Raw genomic sequence first — 22163 nt, 5'->3', positions numbered from 1 at the left:
AGCTTAGAAAAAAGAAATTAGCATCTAAATGCAAATGGGTGAGGCTTAGGATTATTTATTCAATGATTTCATTTTTTCCTATTCGTAATGAGTCTGCACTTATTGTGTGTAAAATGTTGTGGCAATGCAAAAGCTAAGAAGGTAGAATCTTTTTTCAAGACAGAATTCTAGAACCTGATGAACGAGAGGAGCAAGGGCTGTGCTGTAGAACTTTTGAAGTGAGAAAGGTAGGATGGAGGATTTCATGGCAGAGTTGACATCTGAACTGGGTCCTTTAATCAACCAATTGTCATCTCATTTGTATGTAACATTTATTACGTAGAGCCCATTGTGTGCTAGTCACTGTGGGAAACACAAACAAGAAGACACAGACCCAGTCTTCATTTTCACCAAGTGAATTTGCCAGAAAAGCAAAATTTGTTTAAAAAATATTGCCTCTGATTTTCTTAGTATCTGACATTCAGGCAAAGACATTAATAACTTCATGGGCTTTTAAAATAATTCACATTTTATTGAGAAAAGCACAAAGTCATTTCCATTTTCTTAACCTAATAAAATGTAGCTCTCCTTTGGATTATTGTTCATTCAATAATATAGACTGGAATTTCACGTTAGCAGAAATATTACTGCATCCAATAGATTGTATCTTACTATTCTCTGTCCTTTCCAAAATCATGCTCTGCGTGAAACTTTTGGTTTATGGGCTTTTCCCCTCATGAGAGTACTAACTTGAATGTGTTCTGTAAAATGTCACATTGTCCAAAAACTGGTTTTTCTAGCTTTTGTGAAGATTATATGGTCTATGGGTCCTGCCTGGTAAGTTTTTGTACATCACTGTACGTCTCTGCTCATGGTGAGCATCACAGACTGAGAACAGCCCTACTTTTGATAGATGTTAGTACGTTTCCTCAGTGACTGATTTTTATTAGTTTCAAAAGATAACAGTATATGCATGCACACACGCTGATGTTTCTGAAGGGCATTGTGATGAAAGATTAGAATGCTTTTTGCCTTCTTCCTGATCAAACAGCGTGTCTTAGAGAGCATGGGTACATTTACTTTTTTTGTCACCAAAAAGAATAAAATCTGTTGATGTTGTTACATATCATTCAGCTTCATTCATTCTTAATGCCAAAGTCTGCCTATTTGGTCAGTAAAGGTTGAGATCATGAGGTCAGCTATCACATAAATTTCAGTATATCTGGAATGTAATGTTAATCCAGAAGTTATTTCAAGGGAAAGAAGCAAGATACCCATGATTTAAGCACAGGTGTTCAATGGCGAACTATGGAATTAGGTTCACCTCATAACAGTGAAAAACGCTACCTGGGGAATTGAAAATTAACACAGAGTGTAGGTTTTTATTATAATGAATACCAGTGAGACCAAAGAACAAGTCCATGAACTTAAGAAAGTTAACTCAGCTACACCTGGCAAGCTGTATATCACAGAAGACTTTAACACACACATTGGCAGCAATGTAAAAAAGCAAAAGGAAATCACTGCGACTGGCAAGACTGGAAAACTGAACATCTACAGCATCCATCTTAGGTGGTGAAACAGATTTTTCCTAAAATAATTCTCTTCTTTTCAAGCAATATGCATTACAGTTTTATCTCAGATATTGAGACCTAAGGGATGTTTCAAATCCTTAATGGTAGAGTCTATCACTGCTTATTTATGCAATTATGCTAAACAATCTTAGTATGATGTATGAAAACATTGACTTCAGTCAGATCCATGTGAAGCTTTAGAATGTCTCTCTGCAAAAGTATCAAGTCTTTCCTTTGAGGTCTGGAAATCTTATCTTAAACGGATGATGTGTACAGCACATGAGGAAAAGCTTCTGATGTCATGTTCATTAAACTAACATGTATGGTGCTTCTTTGATGCACTGGATACTATCAGCAGTAGACTCTGTCAATAGTAACAAGAATAAGATGCTTAAACTATGAGCCCTTCCCACTAACTGTTCATTATCTGATAACATAGGATAACCTTTACCATCCTCCAGCTAGACAGTATGTGATTTTTATAGTGAGAAAAATGGTATCCAAGAATTAGGTTGGTGTAAAAGCAATTGCGGTTTTTGCCATTACTTTTGCACCAACCTAATAGATAGTGCACAGCCAGTTTAAGAGGCTGTTATAATGGGTGGAAAGTCTGGCATTCATGACTTGAAGGGTCACTGAGGAAAGGTTAGCTAATGGCTATGGAAAACCTATTCTATGACAGAAATTCATCAGATTTTTCTCCACTGGTTTTATCATTTGATGCTTGCAGCATCTTGATGAGGAAAGGCAGTGGTCAGGATCTTTCAGGTGCAAGTGTCAGAAACCCAATACTAATCACCTTAGATAAAAAACAGAATATATTGGCTCACATACCTGAAAAACCCTGGGATAGGTAAAGATGCAGCACTGGGTCTCTCTTCATATACTGGCTCTGCTTTCCAGGACGTTGTTCTTAGTCCTAGGCTCTGCATGGTGACCTCTGGTCCAAATTTAGAGGAAAAGAACATCTCTTCCTATCAGCTCCTAGGCAAGTCCTTGAATTACTTCTATTTGTGCCCTCTTCTGCTCTCCTCTCCTCTCTTCTCACTCTATACCTGTTTCTTGGTGATCTCATCTATAACTTCAACTATTACCTGTGTGCTCATGGCCTCCAAACCTACCTTTGAAGCCCCTGCAGTGTTCCTGAACCACAGACCTGTTAAATTCCCTCCTAGAAATCTTTACTGGAGGTTCCAGAGGTAGTTCTATAGATAGAAGTATCTAGGGAAGACTTTGTTATCTAGGCGGTCACCTGCTTCATTCCAAGAGTGGGGTTTGAGACTGGGCAAGGTGGGCTTTGAGGGGAGGGACATGTGTGTGTCTAAGCTATAGAATCAGAGAGACTTGAGATTATAGCTTGCTTCTATACTTACTACACTAAATGCCAGTTTCATCATTTATAAAATGAATACAATAAAATGTTTGTTGCAATGATTAAATAGGGCTATATATGTATCTAAATATATATAAATAGGGATATATATCTCTTTATATATCTATATATACATATATATCTCCCTATATATCTATATATACATATATGTGTATATATGTGTGTGTGTGTATATATACATATATATATACATATATATATATATATACATATATATATATATATGAAGGTTTCTTTTGAGTGCTGGAAACATAATAAGCTAAGGATGACCATGAAATTTCTATTGGCATGTTGACTCTGACAGTAACCATTGGAGTGTTCTGTTAGGGAGAGCTATGAGGAAATGTCCAAGCTTATTAAGAAAGAGATCTGTAATCAGTCAGTGATCTCTAACTTGGTTATGAGAAGGTAAAGGAGCAACCCTCATGCCTCACACTCGCTTCTGAAACAGGCACTCAATGAATAAGCCAGCATTAGTATGTTCTGTCGTGGTTATTATTACTTCCTTCTTGTTGTTTAATATCACCATCTACTCAGGTTTCTAGCCTAGGCCATAGTATTGTCTTTCCTTTCCTATTTCAATACTTTATATTCAATTTGTGATGCAGATTTTGTTTTGTATTCTCTATATAAACCCCTCCCCTTAATGCTTTAAGTCATTCTCTGTTTATTTCTCATCTGGTTCGATGCAATTTTTAACATTTTCAACTCAAATTTTACCTCTTATTTTAGATATTGCTCCCAAGCAAGTTTTCCCAGATTGCAAAAATTGGAAAAATTTCAACTCCTCATCATGATACTTAAAATCTTTTCTCACCCAAACCTTGGCTATCCTTTTGAAGTCACTATTACTGACCTCACTACACAGCCTGCTCTCCACTTACATTGATTTCTCTTCAACCACAATCATCTCAGTTCTCTCCCTAGGTTGCTCCTAATTCCTCAGAAATGCCCATTCCTTCTTTTGGCTAGGTAGTGCTTAATTACCACTCAATCTTGGCCCAGAAACATTTTTCTGAAGAACATTCCCTGTCCCATTATTTGTCTTTCCTATGAGGTAACAGAAGCTCTATTATAACAGCATCTCATTCATTCATTTATAAGTTTACTCATTTGTTCAGCAATTACTTAATATTAGCTACGAATTTTTCTAGGTACTAAAGATACAGCTGTGAATAAGATAGACACTATGTCCCCTTCTTTTAAGGTTTCCATTGTGATGCTGCTGGTGGTAGTTGGGGGTTGCAAGGTATAAACAATTACATTTTAGAATAACCATGGTTTCCATGGAGGAGTGTGCAGACTCCAGGGGATGTAAAAATTAATAAGCTGAGCCTTGGAAGAGAAGTGTTGGAAATTGTACTTACATTTTTATCTCATGCTTTTTAAATTTCAGTTTTATGTATATTTTATAATACATTTTCCATATTAAAAAACTTTGTAAATAATTTAATATTTATGAAATACATTACTATTTCCTAATATGTGTTCTAGCCAGTTAAGTTTTGTCTAAGGTGGGTTAGGCAATGTTGAATAGGTTTCTGTTACAGCGGAATTTTTCATAACTTACAACTTTTTAAGAGATGGATATAATATTCTGTTTGCTTCAACCATGTAATGTATTTCAGGATACTGGAGGAGTAAACATGACCTTCTGAACTGCATTTGTGTCCACAATTCACTTAGCCATTTCTGTGTTGGGCTGAATTGGCTTTTCTCAATTCATTGTTTGATTCTTCACTATGGGAACTACATTGCCTAAAATCATTTTCTTGGGAACTACATGTCCCAGAATCCCTGACCTGTAGTGTTGTAGGTAACATTCTGCCAATGAGAAGCACAAGTGAGAGATTTGGAAGGTGAGAGAAAAACATAAGCCACTATTCTTGAATGACAGCTGTGAGCAAATGGAATTCTATGTTACAAACAATTATTAACGATGATTGTAATATATAATACAGTGACAAAAAATAATAAACTAGATTAAAACAGCATTTGTGGCCTCTACATATTATTGCAGTGATCTCCAAAACATAGGTCTAAATTTACATTCCCTCTTGTAGTAAATTAAAAAAATGCATATTTGAATTCATCCTATTGAATAGTTTCATTTCTTAAAAGTATTTGCAATTTGAAAGATAAAAAATGAAATATTTTTGTTGCATAGCTTTACTATTCTTTGATACTGAATGCTTTTCAAATGTTTATTGGTGTATTGGTAAGAAATGTCTTTGGCCAAAAATAACAGAAAACGTAGTATTTGTGGTTTAAGGAAGTGTGAGCATTATTTTTCTCACATGGCATTTCCTCACATAACAAGAGTGAAATTGATTCAACTGCTCAAAAGCAACATTAGAAACACAAGTTCTTTTTATATCTTCACTTGGCCATCCTGAGTATCCTGACTTTTGCCGTCATTCTTGCTGCCTTGTGGTCACAATACAGCAGCTATAGTACCAGATCTGCTTTTTTTTTTTTTTTTTTTTTTTTTTTTTTTTGTTCTGGGAGAAAAAAGAAGGAAAAGCAAGAAGAAGAAAAGGGAAAAAAAAATATTTTTTCTTGTGTCCTATGGCCACCAGTAGCTGCAAGGGAGGCTAGGACCACTGTTGTATGTTTCAAAGAACAAAGAAGAGAATCGTTTAACAAGAATATAAAGTTAGGCATCTTTGCTTAATTGCATATTCTCTTTGCAAATTGTTTGTTTAAGACTTTTATCCATTTATTTCAGTTTCAGTGATTTTCAAATTTTTGTATTAGGTCTATAGATAGTAATTGTATTAACCATTTATCATTTTTTGGTCTACATATTTCTCTAATTCTTCTTTCAATTATATTTATGTAATATTTTTTAAAGAATCACAATCTATATGTTTAAATATTTTATCAATTTCTTTGGTAACTTTTTTTCCATTGTTTTAATCATAGACATTTTAAAAAACTGCATCACATGATTTAATTGTAAAATTTGCATACAGTGAAACGACAAAGTTTTGTTCCTGGTTTCTTTTGGTTATCATAATGTTTGTGCATTTTTAAATATTCTCTTATGTATTAGGGGTTAATTATTTTTTATTAACAAATCAACTTCCACTATAAGAATAAGCCACATTTTTTTGTGTAACCTTCTACTGATAAACATTTGGGTTTCTTCCAGTTTTCTACTATTATGAGTAATGTGGCTATAAAAAATCTTGTAGAAATCTTTTTTTTTGAGTGGATATATGTTTTTACTTCTTTTTGAAATAACTGAGAGTGAAATTGGTGGGTCACAGTGTAAATATATATTTAATGTTGCATGAAACTGCCAAATCAATCATTTTCCAATGTGTTTGAACCATTTTATACTCTCTTCAACAATATATAAGAATTCCAGTTGTTCTTTACCCTCACATGCATCTGGTGTTGTCATTTTTTTCTTTCTCATTTTAATAATTCTAGTGCATGACAAATGAGATCTTGTGGTAGTATCAATTTGCATTTCCCTGATGCATAATGGCATTAAACACCTTTTCATATGTTATTTGTCATTTATCTTGTTTTGCCAAGAGTCTGTTTAAATCTTTTGCATTTTTTAAATTACGTCGTTTATTTTTATTACCAATTTACGGGAGTTCTTAAAATATTCTGTACTTAAGTCATTTTTCAGGTTTTTTTTGTGTCACTACTATCTCTTAGTTTCTGGTTTGCCTTTTCATTTTATTAATTGTGTCTTTTGAAGAGAGAAATTCTTAATTTTTATGAAGTTTAACGTTTTATTTTCCTTTAAGATTTAATGCTTTTTTTGTATCGTTTATAATTTCAACTTTAATTTTAGATTCGGGGGTACATGTGCAGATTTGTTTCACTGGTATATTGTGTGACACTGAGGTTTGGGGTACAAGTGATCCTGTTACCCAGTTAGCAAGCATAGTACCCAAAAGGTAGATTTTCAGCCCTTACTCTTTACCCCTCTCCTCCTTCTAGTAGTCCCCCATGTCTATTATTCTTATCTTTATGTCCATATGTGCCCCATGTTTAGCTCCCACTTATAAGTGAGAACATGGATCACTCAGTTTTCTGTTCTTGCATTAATTCACTTGGGGTGATGGCTTCCAGCTGCATCCATGTTGCTGCAAAGGACATAATTTTATTTATTTTTTATGGCCACAGTTTATAAGGAATTTAAACAATTCATCAAGCAAAAACCAAATAACCCTTTTAAAAAATGGGCAAAGAACATGAATGGACACTTTGCAAAAGAAGACATATTAGGTTGGTGCAAACGTAATTGCTGTTTTGGACCATGAATTTTAAATCATGATAACAGGCTCAAACACATCTTTATTAATCAAAATAGGAACCATTATGATCAACATTTTTTTGCCAATAATTTTTTTTTTTTTTTTTTGAGATAGAGTCTCACTCTGTCGCCCAGGCTGGAGTACAGTGGTGCAATCTTGGCTCACTGCAAACTCTGCCTCCCAGGTTTAAGCAATTCTTCTGCCTCAGCTTCCTGAGTAGCTGGGATTACAGGCGTGTGCCACCATGCCCAGCTAAGTTTTGTATTTTTAGTAGAGACGGGGTTTCACCGTGTTGGTCAGGCTGGTCTCAAACTCCTGACTTTGTGATCCACCTGCTTCAGCCTCCCAAAGTACTGGGATTACAGGTGTGAGCCACCATGCCCGGCTGAAAAAATGTTTGTTTATTCCTGTAGCATAAAACTTCATGCTTTGGGATTCAACAAACTCTTGGAAAGCATTTCCTGCATCCTGCTGGTGTGGAAGCGTTTTCCCTGCAAAAAGTTGTTGAGATGCTTGAATAAGTGGTGTCAGTTGGTGAGAGGTCAGGTGAGTATGGTAGATGAAGCAAAACTTTGGAGTCCAATTTGTTCAACTTTTGAAGTGTTGGTTGTGCGATGTGCAGTTGAGTGTTGTCATGGAGAAGAATTGGACGCTTTCTGTTGACCAATGCCAGCTGCAGGTATTGCAGTCTTCTGTGCATCTCATCGATTTGCTGAGCATACTTCTCAGATGTAATGGTTTTGCCTGGATTCAGAAAGCTGTAGTGGATCAGACCAGCAGCAGACCACCAAACAGTGACCATGAACATTTTTTGATGCAAGTTTGGATTTGGGAAGTGCTTTGGAGCTTCTTCTTGGTCCAGCCACTGAGCTGGTCATTGTAGGTTGTCATATAAAACCCACTTTTTGTCTCATGTCACAATCCGATCAAGAAATAGTTCATTGTTGTTGTGTAGAATAAGAGAAGATGACACTTCAAAATGGCGATGTTTTTTAAATTTTCACTCAGCTCATGAGGCACCCACTTATAGAGCTTTTTCACCTTTCGTATTTGCTTCAAATGCTGAATGACTGTAGAATGGTTGACATTAAGTTCTTCGGCAACTTCTCGTGTAGTTGTAAGAGGATCAGCTTACAATTGTTCTCAATTGGTCATTGTCAACTTCCAATGGCTGGCCACTACACTTCTCATCTTCACGGCTCTTGTCTCCTTTGCAAAACTTCTTGAATCACCACTACACTGTATGTTAGCAGTTCCTGGGCCAAATGTGTTGTTGATGTTGTGAGTTGTCTCTGCTGCTTTATGACTCATTTTGAACTTCAATAAGAAAATTGCTCAGATTTGCTTTTTGTCTAACATCATTTCCATAGTCTAAACTAAACATAAAATAAAAAGCAAGTAATAAGTCATTAGCCAAAAAAAAGTGAGAAATGCCCATTAAAATGATGTATAACATAATCACGTTTATTTAAGAATGTATTCCAATATCAAACCACAAATTCCAACCACACAAAAACTGCAGTTCCATTTGCACCAGTGTAATACAAGCAGCCAACAAACATATTAAAAATGCTCTACACTGCTAATCATCAGAGAAACACAAATCAAAACCATGATGAGATGCCATTTCACACCAGTCAGAATGGCTATTATTAAAAAGTCAAAAAACAACAGATGCTGGTGAGGCTGTGGGGAAAGGGAACACTTATACACTGTTGGGAATGTAAATTAGTTCAGCCACTGTGGAAAGTAGTTTGCAGATATCTCAAAGGACTGAGAACAGAACTATCTATATCTTTAGGAGATCCTTGTCTTCCACAAGCTAGTTAAGATTTTCTGTTATATTTTATTCCACATGCTTTTTAACTTTAGCTTTAACATGTAAGTCCATGATCCATCTCAAATTAATTTTGTGCAAGGCATGAGGCAGAAATCATTTCATTATTTTTCCTTTGTTTATCCAGGTGGTCCATCACTATTTGTTAAAAACCTTTCCTTTCTTCATTGAATTCCCATGATGTCTTTGTCCAAAGTCAATATATGGTGTATGTATGGGTTTATTTCTGAACTCTCTTATTTCATTGATACATCATCTATCTTTGTGACACTATTGCACTATCTTGACTACGATAGCTCTAAGTCCTGATATCAGGTAGTATGTCATCTAATCTTGCTTTTATTTTAAAAGATTGTTTTTAGAGAAATCCATTTCTGGAAATATGAAGTAGATGTAGTATTTTCTAATCTTTCCACTAGGTACAACTAAAAAGCCTGGATATTATATTAAAAACAAATATAAAGAGACCCTGAAGACAGGAAAGAGACAAACTGGCTAGGGATCTCAAACTCAAGGAGCAGTGTTGTGATGATTTCTGGGGGTTTATGTTTGCCTATCTATCCAACACTTGGAGTTAAAGAAGCCAGAGACCCAGAAACGCCTATGGACGCAGACAAAAAGAGACTCAAAGGAAACTTATTCTCCAGCCAAAAGACCAGGAAAATGGCGGCTTTTGAAGACCAAACTTTTAAACAATAAATGAGCTTTATGCCAGCAAAACACCACAGAAAAATCTATGGTCCCCACCCCATCCACTTGGCCTAGTAGGGAGAATCAACTTTCATCTTAATCAAAGGGTGCAGTGGTACATTCTAACCCATTTGCCACCCCGTCACTGTCAGTAAATCACCTGTAAAGAGTTAGAAGTTTTTCCCCATATGGTGGAAAGAAGCTGAACCCCACCCCACCTTCTCTTGCTGTGTCAGTGGAGACCATTTGAGGAGCTCCACCCAGTAGTAATGAGGTACCCCCTTCTCTTCATTGCTGGAGGATTGTCAGAGGAAACATACTGGCAGGTAAAGACTTTCACCACCTCCCAACATTAATGAGGCCACCCCTCTTTGTTGTCAGTGGAGGCCATGTCGGGGGCCAGTAATCTCATTCCTGCTCAGCAATAATGAGGAGTTTCATGGGTGTTGTTATAGCCCAATGGGGCTTCTTGCCTGCCACACAGAAAAGCCAATACACTGTGACAGTGGTGTTGCATCAGAGAAAGAGTTTATCTCAAAGCGGCTGAGTGAGAGGACAGGAGATATTTCTCAAATCTGCCACCCCAAGAGCTCAGAGGCTAGGGTTTTTAAGGATAATTTGGCAGGCCGGGTGCTAGGGAATTAGTGCTGCTGATTGTTTGGGGATGAAATCGTAGGAGTGTTGGAATTGTCCTCATGTACTGAGTCACATTCTAGGTGGAGGTCACAGGACCAGTTTAGTCAGTTCCTTATTATAAGTCATGGGTCCAAGTGGCATAAGTCAGTTTGCCAGAGTGCAAAAGTTTAAAAATACTCAAAGACCAGTCTTAGGTTTACAATAGTGATGTTATCTGTAGGAGAAATTGGGGAAGTTAACAAATCTTGGAACCTCTGGCTACATGACTCCTGAGCAGTAAGCAAGCTAGGGAACAATGGCTGATTGTTGCGTATGCATACGTCTTAGTATAATTCAGTCCCTTCTCTGTAATTCTAACCTTGTGGGCTTTCATAGTTTTACAAAGGCAGTTTTAGTCCCTGAACAAGGAGGGGGCTATTATCATCTTTGCTTTAAGGTTTAATTATAAACTAAATTCCTCCTCTGGTTAGATTGGCCTATGCCCAAGAATGAGCAAGGGCATTTAGCTGGTGAGGTTAGAAGCAAGATGGAGTCAGCTGGTGTCTCTCATGGTTATAATTTTTCAAAGGTGGTTTCAGTGTCAAGAGATGTCAAGTGGGAAAACTGGACTTCTATCCCTACCTAGCATTAATGAGGTGGCGAATCTCAATTTCAGCCTGAATGGTATCATGGGAAGCCAACTCAAATGAAGTTTTAAATAAAATTCAGGTTCTTATAAGATAATACTCATAATGTCAAATTTTAGTAGAAAACCACTCATCATACAAAGAACCAATCTCAAACTGAACAAGAAATGATATCAAACAGATATCAACACTGATATGGATATGTTGGAATTATATGACAAGGATGTAAAAATAGCCATCATGAAAATGCTTCAGTGAAAAATTATGAAAATGTTTAAAATAAGTGAACAAATAAAAGAAATTCTCAATAAAGAAATAGATGACACACATAAATAGGAGCCAAATAGAAAGTTTTAGAATTGAAAAATGCAATAACAAGTATAACACTCAGTGGAGGGGCTAAACAATGGAATGGATGAACAGGGTCAATGGTTGGGCTAAGCAGTGGAATTGAGGGAACAGAGGAAAACGATCAGAGAATGGGGAAATAGAACAGTGGAAATTATCTAGTCTTAACAACAGGGATTAGAAGAACTATTATAGATGGCAGAATTTTCTTCTTTTTAAAGACTGAATAGTATTTCCATTATATACATATTGGATTATGTATTATTATATATATATTATATATTACATAATGTGGGCGTGTGTGTGTGTATACACACACACAAATATATTCATCCTTCACCCATTGATTTATACTTAGGTTGGTTCCATATCTTGACTATTGTGAATAATGCTGCAGTGAACATGGGAGTGCAGATATCTCTTTAACATATTGATTTTAATTCCTTTGTATATATACGTAGTAGTGGGCTTGTTGAATCATATGGTAACTCAATTTTTAACTTTTAAAGAAACTTCCATCCTGTTTTCCATAATGGCTGTCATAATTTACATTCCCACCAACAAAGTGCAAGGATTCCTGTTTCTTTATATTCTCTCCAACACTTGTTATCTTTCATCTTTTTGATAATAGCTGTCCTAACATGTATCAGGTGATATCTCATTGTGGGTTTAAATAGCGTTTCTCTCATGATTAGTGATTTTCAGCACTTCTTTCATATACCCGTTTGTCATTTGTGTCTTCTTTTGAGAAATGTCTATTCAGATTCTTTGCCCATTTTTAAAATCAGGTTACTTGTTTTCTTGCTATTGAGTTGTTTGAGGTTTTTTTTTTTTTTTTTTTTTTTAGATGGAGTCTTGCTCTGTCACCCAGGCTGGAGTTCAATGGCGTAAGCTTGGCTCACTGCAACCTCCGCCTCCTGGGTTCAAGCCATTCTCCTGCCTCAGCCTTCCAAGTAACTGGGACTGCAGGCATACGCCACCATGCCCACCTAATTTTTGTATTTTTAGTAGAGACGGGGCTTCCCTATGTTGGTCGGCTGGTCTTGAACCCCTGACCTCAAGTGATCCACCCGTCTCAGCCTCCCAAAGTGCTTGGATTACAGGCGTGAGCCACTGTGCCTGGCCAGTTGTTTGAGTTTTTATATACAGATGAACTTTAGAATTATTTTGTAACATTAAAGAAAAATCTCATGCATATATTCAGGGTATATTGTTTAATTTTTAAGTTAATGTGGAGAAAATTATTCTTATTATATCATTTCATGTACAGAATAAATCTGAGAGAAAAAAATTCTGACTTACTTCTGAGTAATTTTGCTTGGTCTACAAAGGGGGTCTCTATACTAAAGCTATTTCCATCCACCATTACAGAGAGATCTACTGGGGTTTTTTGTTTGTTTGTTTTGTTTTTTTGAGGGGACAACAATGACAGGGAAAAAATTTTAAGCAGGCAGTGATATAACAAACCAGTTCATTTCCAAAATGCCTGAATATATAGGTATTAAGTTTTATGCTACATTATTTTTTTACTTAGTCACAAAAGACTTACTTATCTGTAATGTTTAATTTTATATGTTAACTCGACTGGGTCACAGAACGCCCAGATATTTGGTTAAACATTTTTTTGGGTGGGTCTTTGAGGGTTTTTCTGGATGAGATTAACATTTGAATGAGTAAAGAAGATTGCTCTCCTTGATATGAGTGGGACTCATTAAATACATTGGAGAAAAGAAAAAGGACCAAAGAAGAGAGAATTACCTCTCTTTGCCTAACAGTCTTTGAGCTGGAACATTGGTCTTTTTAGACCTCTGGACTCAGACTGGAACTTTCACCATCAGCTCTCCTGGTTCTCAGGCCTTTGGAGTATGAATTTTGGGATTTTTCAGCCTCCATAATCACATGAGCCAATTCCGTATACATTTCTCTCTTTGTCCTCTCTCTCTCTTTCTGTTTTTCTCAGTCTCTGTCTTCCTCTGTCTCTGTATCTTTCTCTGTGTTTCTGTCTCTCTCTTTGCCATTCTCTCAATTTCAGTCTCCCTCTGTCGGTATGTATGTGTATATATATGACTAATTACAACAGAATGGGCCTCCTGTGTTAATTATTGTTGTAGAGTTTGAGTTTATTGAAAGATTTAATAGGTATGTATTTAAAATAATTCTTCACTGGAGCAAACCCTCATAGAGTATTTATAGTATTGGAAACTCTAGTTGACTCCATGGAAATATTCCTAACTTGACATCATAAAGCTTTTTCAACTTATTTTTTTGTACTTTTAAGTGGAAAAGTCAACTTGGATGATTATGATCTCCATTTAAACATATGCCATTGAAGACTAACATGAATTTATAGTGTTGAAATCCTAATAAAACCTTCAGCTTGAATTGAAATATTTTTCAGAGTCATGATTGATAGAATATTTATTTCCCCTTCCGTGTTTTGAAGATTTAGTGTACTCTCTACAGAACTGCTAAATATACATGTCCTTTAGTTCAATTCAATTCAGAGAGAACATGCTTTCCTTTTTTGTATGTTTGTGTACGTGCTACAGCTCATAATGACCATATTGCGGTTTGAAAATATTCATCTTTTTTAGTTTTATCAGGAAATACAAAGCTCTGCTGCTTTTAGCACTGAGTTAAAACTCCATCTAGAAAATGTCAAGCCCTCAGAGAAGTTATTCTGATGAAATGAGAGAGGAGACTTGGCTTCCTAAATTATTTTGCCTTTTGCATACTTTTTCTTTCTTTACTCATTATTTGTTGGGTGTGGGTGACAATAATCTAAAAGAAAGCATCTGGTTAGCATGTGACTTGCATCACCAAATCTCTAAAACTAAAGGATATGTGATTCATTATTGTCTTCTTTTCTTTGAAGCAAACATTCTACATTTCTTTACTGGAAAAAGGTGCAATGCTATACTTTATGAAAATTAGAAACAATGGGAGAGGATCTTGGGGTTTGACTGAACATAATAACCATCTAGACATAAGGAAAATACATATATCAATTATCAGAAAATAGATAAAACACTGTTACACAATTGTGAAGGCAGGGATGAAAATGAGGAGAATTAGATGATCTGTAACAAAAATAAAACAGTAATAGTAATAATACTAATCATTTATTGAACACTCATTATATGCTAGACACTGTGCTAGGCTAAACATGAATTTTCTCCTATATAATTTTCAGGGAAACCCTGTCATCCAGATACTATTATTATTATTATTATTTTTGAGTCTCAGAGAATGACTTACTCAAAGATAAAAGTTTATTTGTAAAGTAACATTGGAATTAGCAAAGCTGTAGAATATTAGAAGGAGGATAGATCTGATAGGAAATTTAGTCAAGTCCTGAAATAATGCCAACAATCTCAGTAGTTATAATCGCTAATATTTATTAGCAATTATAATTGCTAATAGTTATTCACTAATATTATTTATTGTGTGCTTATTATATGTCTTTCACTTACTTTGTAGGTATTGTCTCATTTATGGTCATAGTGAGTCTATGAGCTAGGCACTATGTTCATTCTTATTTTACAGACAAGAAAATTAAGGCACTGAAAGATTATGTAAGTCTCTTAAGAATCAAAATCTTAGAGAATGTCCTTCAAAACATCATGACGTCTCCTTTCCCAAATTCTGAACCAGCTGAGAAAGAAACTGAGATAGTCATCTAAGGGGCAAATAAAAATATCACTTTATGAGCGACATATTAGTATGTGGCTTATTTCTGTGGGCAACTGGACCTCCAAAGAACGAACCTTAGGAATGGTTCTGCTTGCCTGGGCAGGCCTATCTAAATGGGGCTGTGAACTTGCAAGAAGAAGGACATGGTGGAGCTGAAGCTGACAAGCTCTCTTTTTGGTGGGCCCATTCCTGAGTGATAAAAAGGGTGGGCATTGGTCCTTGAGTGATCACTTTCTCCTACTAAATTCACTAGCCAGATATGCCATCCACCCTCAGGGTTAAGTGAGGTGATGGAAAGAGGCCTGGAGGATGAAGCCAATGAAATATCTCCATGTAGAAGGGAACAGCAAGAGTATAGAACAAATGTTTTCCTCAACAAGCTGCTTAGTGGTGAAGCAGATCCACTAACAGATGTACACTGGCATTCTTTCTAGTATGTCCGTAAGATAATGTGTATAAAGCACCTCGTACATTGTGGCACTTGGAAGCACACAATAAATGGTAGTTGTTGATATTATTATCAGTATTGAGCTGTTGCCCTAGTGTTGGAGTCAGGCTTTTCTGACTTCTGATCTCACATGTTGAACCCTATATTGTTTCTCAAAGCGTGTCCATGGGAGGAAGTGTTTTTTCATCATATTGGCTAATGATCTTTCAACAGAGTAGCTTTCTCTTGTAATCAAATGTCTAAGACTGGACAGTGAGGTGCAGAAATATATAGTGTGAATCGATATCTTTCAGTGGCTGCACAGGGAGCCTCTGGACGTCACTCAGTGGGAAAGAGTCCATTCTGTAGTGGCCCAGCAGCAGTTTTGGAAACTCAGGCTTTGTTCTTTCCAAATCAGGCTTAACCAGGTCTTGGGTAAAACAAAAATAATGTTTTTTCTTTTTTTCTTTTTTTTTTTTAAAGCAAACTACTGCTTTGTCCATGAACACCGTGTCAACTTCAAAGATTCACTTCTGTTGGAAATAAACAGCATGAGCAGAAGGCTGCCAAGTTACAGAAAATTTGAAGATTCTTGAAGATTCTTTGATGACAACAACTACTTTTTCATCAATTTGAAAGGATATTTTATGAATAGCCAACAGTTCTAAGAAAAAAAATGAAGTCAAAGATACTCATTGAACAGTTCTAAGAAAAAAAATGAAGTCAAAGAAAAAAAAAGCTCATTTTTTCCATGTGAATTTCTGAGGTGATGGACTTTAACTAAGCCATTAAGATTTTTAGGTGTTCGTGTGTGGGTGTGTGTGTGAGAGAGACAGAGAGCGAGCAAGTGCATGACAGCGGCTGGTATGGATGTCTGTATGCCTGATTTGCTGCTTCCACTGCTCTCATTTATAAGGAGCCCACTATGTGCTAGGCACTGTACTATTTACCTGAATTATTTCATTTAAGATTTGTGACTTCTGCTACTGTCATTTTTAATGAGCTTACTGTGTGCTAGGCACTGTGCTATTTACCTGTATTATTTCATTTAAGACCTTGTCTGTCTTTCTCACTCCCGTATCCCCAGTGTTTGGCACTGTGTCTTATGCATAGATACTTGGTAAATCTTTGTTGGTTGTTGAATAAATGAAATAATAAGAATGGAAACCATTAGTCAATATGGAGGTATTAAACCAGTGATGTACAAGGTTTCTGATATTCTATAGTTTTCAATTCCTGCTCCTAGTTAAACAATGGACATTTATTGAGCACCTACTATGTGGCTGGAGATGTATAAAACTCTGAGGACATAGCTAAACAATTCACAATCTCCAGACTTAATGAATTCAACTTATTGCCCAGCATATGCCAATATTAACTGGTGAGTCTTGAATGTAATTAAAATCTCACAATTTATTTGATGCTTTCTCTATTAAACAGACTTGGCAGGATGGCTTCTTGATGTTGAAGTGCTGAAAATGCTGATTTTTTAATGGTTTTCAATTGAAGATGTGGTGATGACAACATCCCAAACATAACTTTGTTCTTCCAAGAGGTAAGAAAAGCGACATTCGTCTGTCTAATTTTACATTTTACCAACTAAGTCAAGCAATCAGAAATGGGCTTTACTTGTGTGGAACAAAAAGTATCTCAGAAGAAGGAGGAGAAGGAGGACAGCAGCAGCAGCAGCAGCAGGAGGAGGAGGAGGAGAAGGAGGAGGAACTATCCTTTATTATTTTTTAAGGATCCACCTTGGTTCCAGGCATTATGCTGGCCACTTGACATGTTATCTTTAATTCCTAAAACATCCTGCAAGGTATGAATTATTATTCCAGTTTTGCAGATGAGGAAAACCAGTCTTGGAAAGGATACTTGCCTTGTCCTTGCCACACAGGTGTAAGTGGTAGGAGCAGAGAACTCACACCAAGGTCTGGCTTCAAAAGCTTTGTCTTTCATCAGGCGGGGCTGCCCTAACTCTTGATCGATCAGCATGTGATCAAGGACATTTTACATAATCTAAACTCCTTTTTATTTCATTCATTTCTCATAAGTCTCAAGACTATATATTAAATTCCTAACCTTCTTTGTTAGAAAGGTTGTAGCTAGACCGAAGAATCAGAAAAAGATTTAGATTATATCAAAGATGTATCTAATTTTCACTACATTCTGAGTAGCTGAAAGTGTAGATGTTAAATTAATATTTTATAATATATTACCAAGTATATAATGCATAATAAAACACATATTCCAAGCAGAGAATAGATGGGTACCTTTCCTTATATTTTAGCTCACCATATTCAGCTCACATATTTTTAAGTAATTTATCTCCAACTTCTAAAAATATGGCCTTTATTCCTTGATCTTAATCCTGTTTTTCATTCATAGGAAAGTGCTATTTTTATGGGCCAGTGAAGCTTATATACCATTGAGTGACATTTAGATACTACAGTTATTTCTGTGTGAGGAGAATTAATCTCTTCAAGAAGGAAACTCAGAGTCCTTCCCTCTGTTGCCAGGCCCATCGCAGAATATCTCCAGTTATGTTTTCTGTTGAGAGAGCACAGCCTTCAATAGTGTTTTAAAATTTAAATGTGAAAAAGTTTTAAGAGCCAATGTAATATTTTGTTTGTTGAACCACTTTTGTATCATATTTTGTGACAGTTAATTAACAAATATATATAAATGTTTTTATGTATAAATTAATTTTTATTAGAAATTAATGGTACTTGTGTCAGGATTGTGAAAGTATTGAGTGTGAAAGTATGTGAGCAAGTGAGTAAAAATTTCTGCAGTTGGAAATGAATGAAAAATATGCTGGAATATGTTTATGAAAAGGGAATTATAGCTTTTACACTGATTTAAAATTTTAAGGATCAAGTAACTGAGTTTGATTCTTTTTAAACATTGATTTGATTTTTACAATTTAGTTTTATTTTCAGTCCTGTCTCCAGTAATCATTTCGTTTTCTTTCTTTCTTTTTTTAAGGAGAGCTCTCTGACTTTTTTCTTTCTTCAGGCAGTGGAACACAGGCTGGTTAAATGTACAATTTTTCTTCCTTTATCTGCCATTCTCCTTTCTTCCCTCCTGCCCTTCTTGAAGCTTTATTCCTTGGTTCCTCTGCAACAATACATCCATTACTGATGGCTAAACAGACCAAGTATAAACAACACCGAGAACGTTCTCAGTTTGGCTTTTTTTTTTCTTTGGTCTTTTTTTAGTCTGGCCTTTGGCAAAGGTTCATGACAGTAAATTGCTGTATGAAAAATGTTAGTTTGGTCACTGGTTGGTAATTGGGAGTGGACTTGAACGCATGGTCTTGGTTCAGATTTCCATAGTGAGGAGAGGTCACTGTCCCAGTTGGAAAGAAATTAGCCTTGAGCTCCCGAGTCCTCTGCTGTCAGGACCCCCTGGGATTGCTTTGTCTGCGTATTTACCTTTTGGTATCAATTTTATACATGTGATCACTAAGCTTTGTTTGAAAATGTGATATAACTGAGGTGGTAAGATTAACAAAATGGAAGGCAGAATGAGAAAAACGAGAAGGATCAGTTTTGGTAGTGAAAACCCCAAAGAAAGCTTAAATCCAGCACGAACCAGATTTTCTTGTTGGTATTCAGCTTTTAGGTAAATGACAGAAGTAGGATGTTTGAAGCAAAGAGTGGAAGGAGATGATGGAAACAATCCTAATCATTAAAGCAAGCGACAAAAACAGCAGAATAGGCGAGTGGGCCTCTGTGTCAGGAGCAGGTGAGGCTAATATATCAGTTCCTGACAGTTGGATACATCAGGTTGCACAAATTACAGGCTTTTACCAAGTGAATTTTGGAGCAAGCTTAAGGTTTTAATATGAATTCCTTCTGGTGACAATTATCAGTTAGAAGGAACTGTGTTACACATTGTGAAAAGAGGGCACAGATCTCTGGTCACTGAATGCTCAGCCTTTTAGTTGTGCTTGGATCATCTTGTGTAGCAAAATGCATGGCTGATTTAAACAACAAAATGGAGGCAGACGTTTTTAGAGAAAGAAAGGGGAGGTGTGCACAAGCTCTTTAGACTTTACTTTTGCGTAGGTATCATGGGAAAACAGATAGCTAGGCCAAAGAAACATACACAAACAACACATTCTATTTACATCTGTGTCCTTTAAAAACACAATTACTTTATAATCAGTTATTCTTTTAGCAGGAGAATTTTTACATTGCCAGCTCCCCACCTCTCCAGATGACAAAAATAATCAGCTTCTTTCCTCAGTTTCAGTGATTAAGCATATGTGGAATTTTTCGATATGTTAAATTTTAATTTCTTTGTTGTGATTGTTTTATGACTTTTGAAGGTTACTTTAAAGCATTTTGTATTTGATTTCCTAACAGTTTAATAGAGTATCTGTACCTTACAAGGAGACTAATCAAGTGAAAGATGTTGTTGTATGAGAAATAGGAGAGGGCATAAAATGGGGTAACCCATAGCTGATTTTCCTTATCATTGGAAGAACAAAAGGAATGACTTTAATGAAAAAGAAAAAAAAATAATGAAATAAATACCAGGCACGCTTAGAAATGGTGTTACGGGAATGTAGCCGTGTGTGTGTGTATGTGTGTGTAGCCGTGTGTGTGCGTGGGTGTGTGTGTATGTGTGAGAGAGACAGAGAGAGAGATTGAGGGAGGGAGGTATTTTATAAGGATATCATTGGCTTAAACATACATGGTTTCAAGGATCCCAGGATTCCATTCTTTCTACCTTGAGACTTTGTTCTAAAGTTTTCCTTTGTGCTCTTTTTGTTTAGTTGACATATTTTCTTTTCTAGTTGGTTTCTTACAAGCCCTTCACAGTTTTTTAGTATTTTTCTGCACATGTACAGTAAGTAGGATATGTTCAGCGTGTTTTTAGTTTTTTAAATGTTGAATTTAAGGTGGGCCAGGGAGCTTCCAGTCCTTGCTAATGAAGCTTAAGCTACATTTCCCACAGGGTTTACGACATTGCGTTCTGGCATATGAGTCTCTAGGAATCAACTTGCATTGGGAAAAAGCTACTTCCCAGTAAAGAGTCAGTGCTTCAAATGTGCTCTAAAAACAACGTTCAATGCTCAGTGGTGAGGGTTAATGTAATGTCAGTCAGCTTTGTGACTTTCCTTACTACTTTCTTGCAAGTAAAATATTAGAAACATGAAACAGCTCTGTTTTGGTATGGATATAACACAGCACCACACATAGGGGAAGTGGATATTTTTGTATCTTTGGACAGAACCCAGCATGGTTTGGTGTATCCAGGCATTCCAGGAAACAGCACAGCTGTGGCATATTCATGGTTCAGCCTCCCAGAAAGGACACAGTTCCCATGTGGACAAGACTAGGTTAGGGTAGCAGCCAGCTTCCAGGCCCGGCAGAACAAGCATTGGAGGCACTACCATCTGTGAGAGATGTGCTTGGTACCTTTGGGAGTTCCATAAAACATCACTCTTGGCATAGAAGTCAGAGCTCTGATTGTCAAGAGATTACATGATGCAGCAGCAGTTGACATAAGCCTTGGGGCAAATCAGCTCATAAGAGATTCAGGCCAATTGTTGGCCTAGCACCTTATAAGGCTTTGGTGCTGCACAGTGTCTTCTGTGCCAGGGATGTCAGGCACCAGGCTGGGCCACATAGACCATAGACACAGATGCCACTAAAGAGAGTGGGGGCAGGGGAGGAGGAAAAGACAGGTAGGTGGTCATGAAGGCTCAATTCTAAACCTATGTAACTTTTCCTGGGGACTGCTCAAAATAATTGGGGGTGGGCATGGAGTGGGGTGGTGATTAGGAAGCTACATGTCAGGCAGTAATGGGTGAGCCCTAGGGTAAAAAATACTCTTTTTTAAGTGTAATTTTACCACCATCTACCTCATTTTTTGTCTTCTCACTTCTACTTCTACTGCTTATCAGCCTGGAAAGAAAGGCCCAGTGAAATATGTCACGTGCAACATTGATCACTTGGCCTTACTTATATTTTTGGGCGGAAACAGGCACAAAATCCCTTGCAGCTGGGCTACAGTATCAGGAACACTGAAAAAAAGTTACTGCTTTGAAGTTTTTAATTTCTTACATAGGACTCACTTTCTGCCTTTGATACTACACTGGAGTCTAAACAAATATTTACTTAAATAACCAGTTAATAGATTTTTGGAAATATTTAAAAACATATTGCTTTGCAGTTTTAGTCAAATTTAAGTACAGTAGGGTGGAGAAAATACCTTATTCACTATTTTTTCTTCCAAAGACTGGCATAATACTCAATGTTAGGTGTTGAGAGACCTTCAACTTTAGGCAATATTTATTAATTTGATCCATATAAAACATAAAGGCAACTTCTTATCTTTTTTTCAGGAATTATAGTTTTGTTAGACTTAGAAATATTACTGAAATATTCTCCTTTAAATCGAAGAAGTCCTGTAAGATAAATTATTACTTAGAGAGAACATTATAACTTTGTCATAAAGATAGGATAAGAATTAACTAATTATCCTCTCTTTTCTGAAGACTGTTTCTCATGGCAGGGGAAGATCAAATATTAGATAGACAGTTGGACTGTTTGCCTTTTTGGCTCGAGAACAAGTGCTAATGTCTCGCAGGAGGCTGAGCAATATTCACAAGCCATCCATGGTATAGTTTATGACTTACTGACATATGTTATGGGCAGTGGAATGGG

At 36.4% G+C, this 22163-nt stretch overlaps 1 protein-coding gene across 1 annotated transcript in view; it reads left to right on the top strand.

The window, feature by feature from the left end:
* The window catches only part of LOC134810338 (uncharacterized), a 113943-nt gene extending 93949 nt beyond the window's left edge, over positions 1-19994 (top strand). The window contains exons 5-6 of the mRNA XM_063813276.1: positions 15967-16249; positions 16924-19994. The gene's annotated coding sequence lies outside the window, so the exon portion shown is untranslated. The remainder of the gene's footprint in view (positions 1-15966; positions 16250-16923) is intronic.
* The last annotated feature ends 2169 nt before the right edge of the window (positions 19995-22163 follow it).

This window comes from Pan troglodytes, chromosome 5 (assembly GCF_028858775.2).
Source record: "Pan troglodytes isolate AG18354 chromosome 5, NHGRI_mPanTro3-v2.0_pri, whole genome shotgun sequence".
Lineage (NCBI taxonomy): Eukaryota > Metazoa > Chordata > Mammalia > Primates > Hominidae > Pan > Pan troglodytes.
Note: the sequence above shows the minus strand (reverse complement) of the source record. Positions and strands in the feature narration are given on the sequence as shown.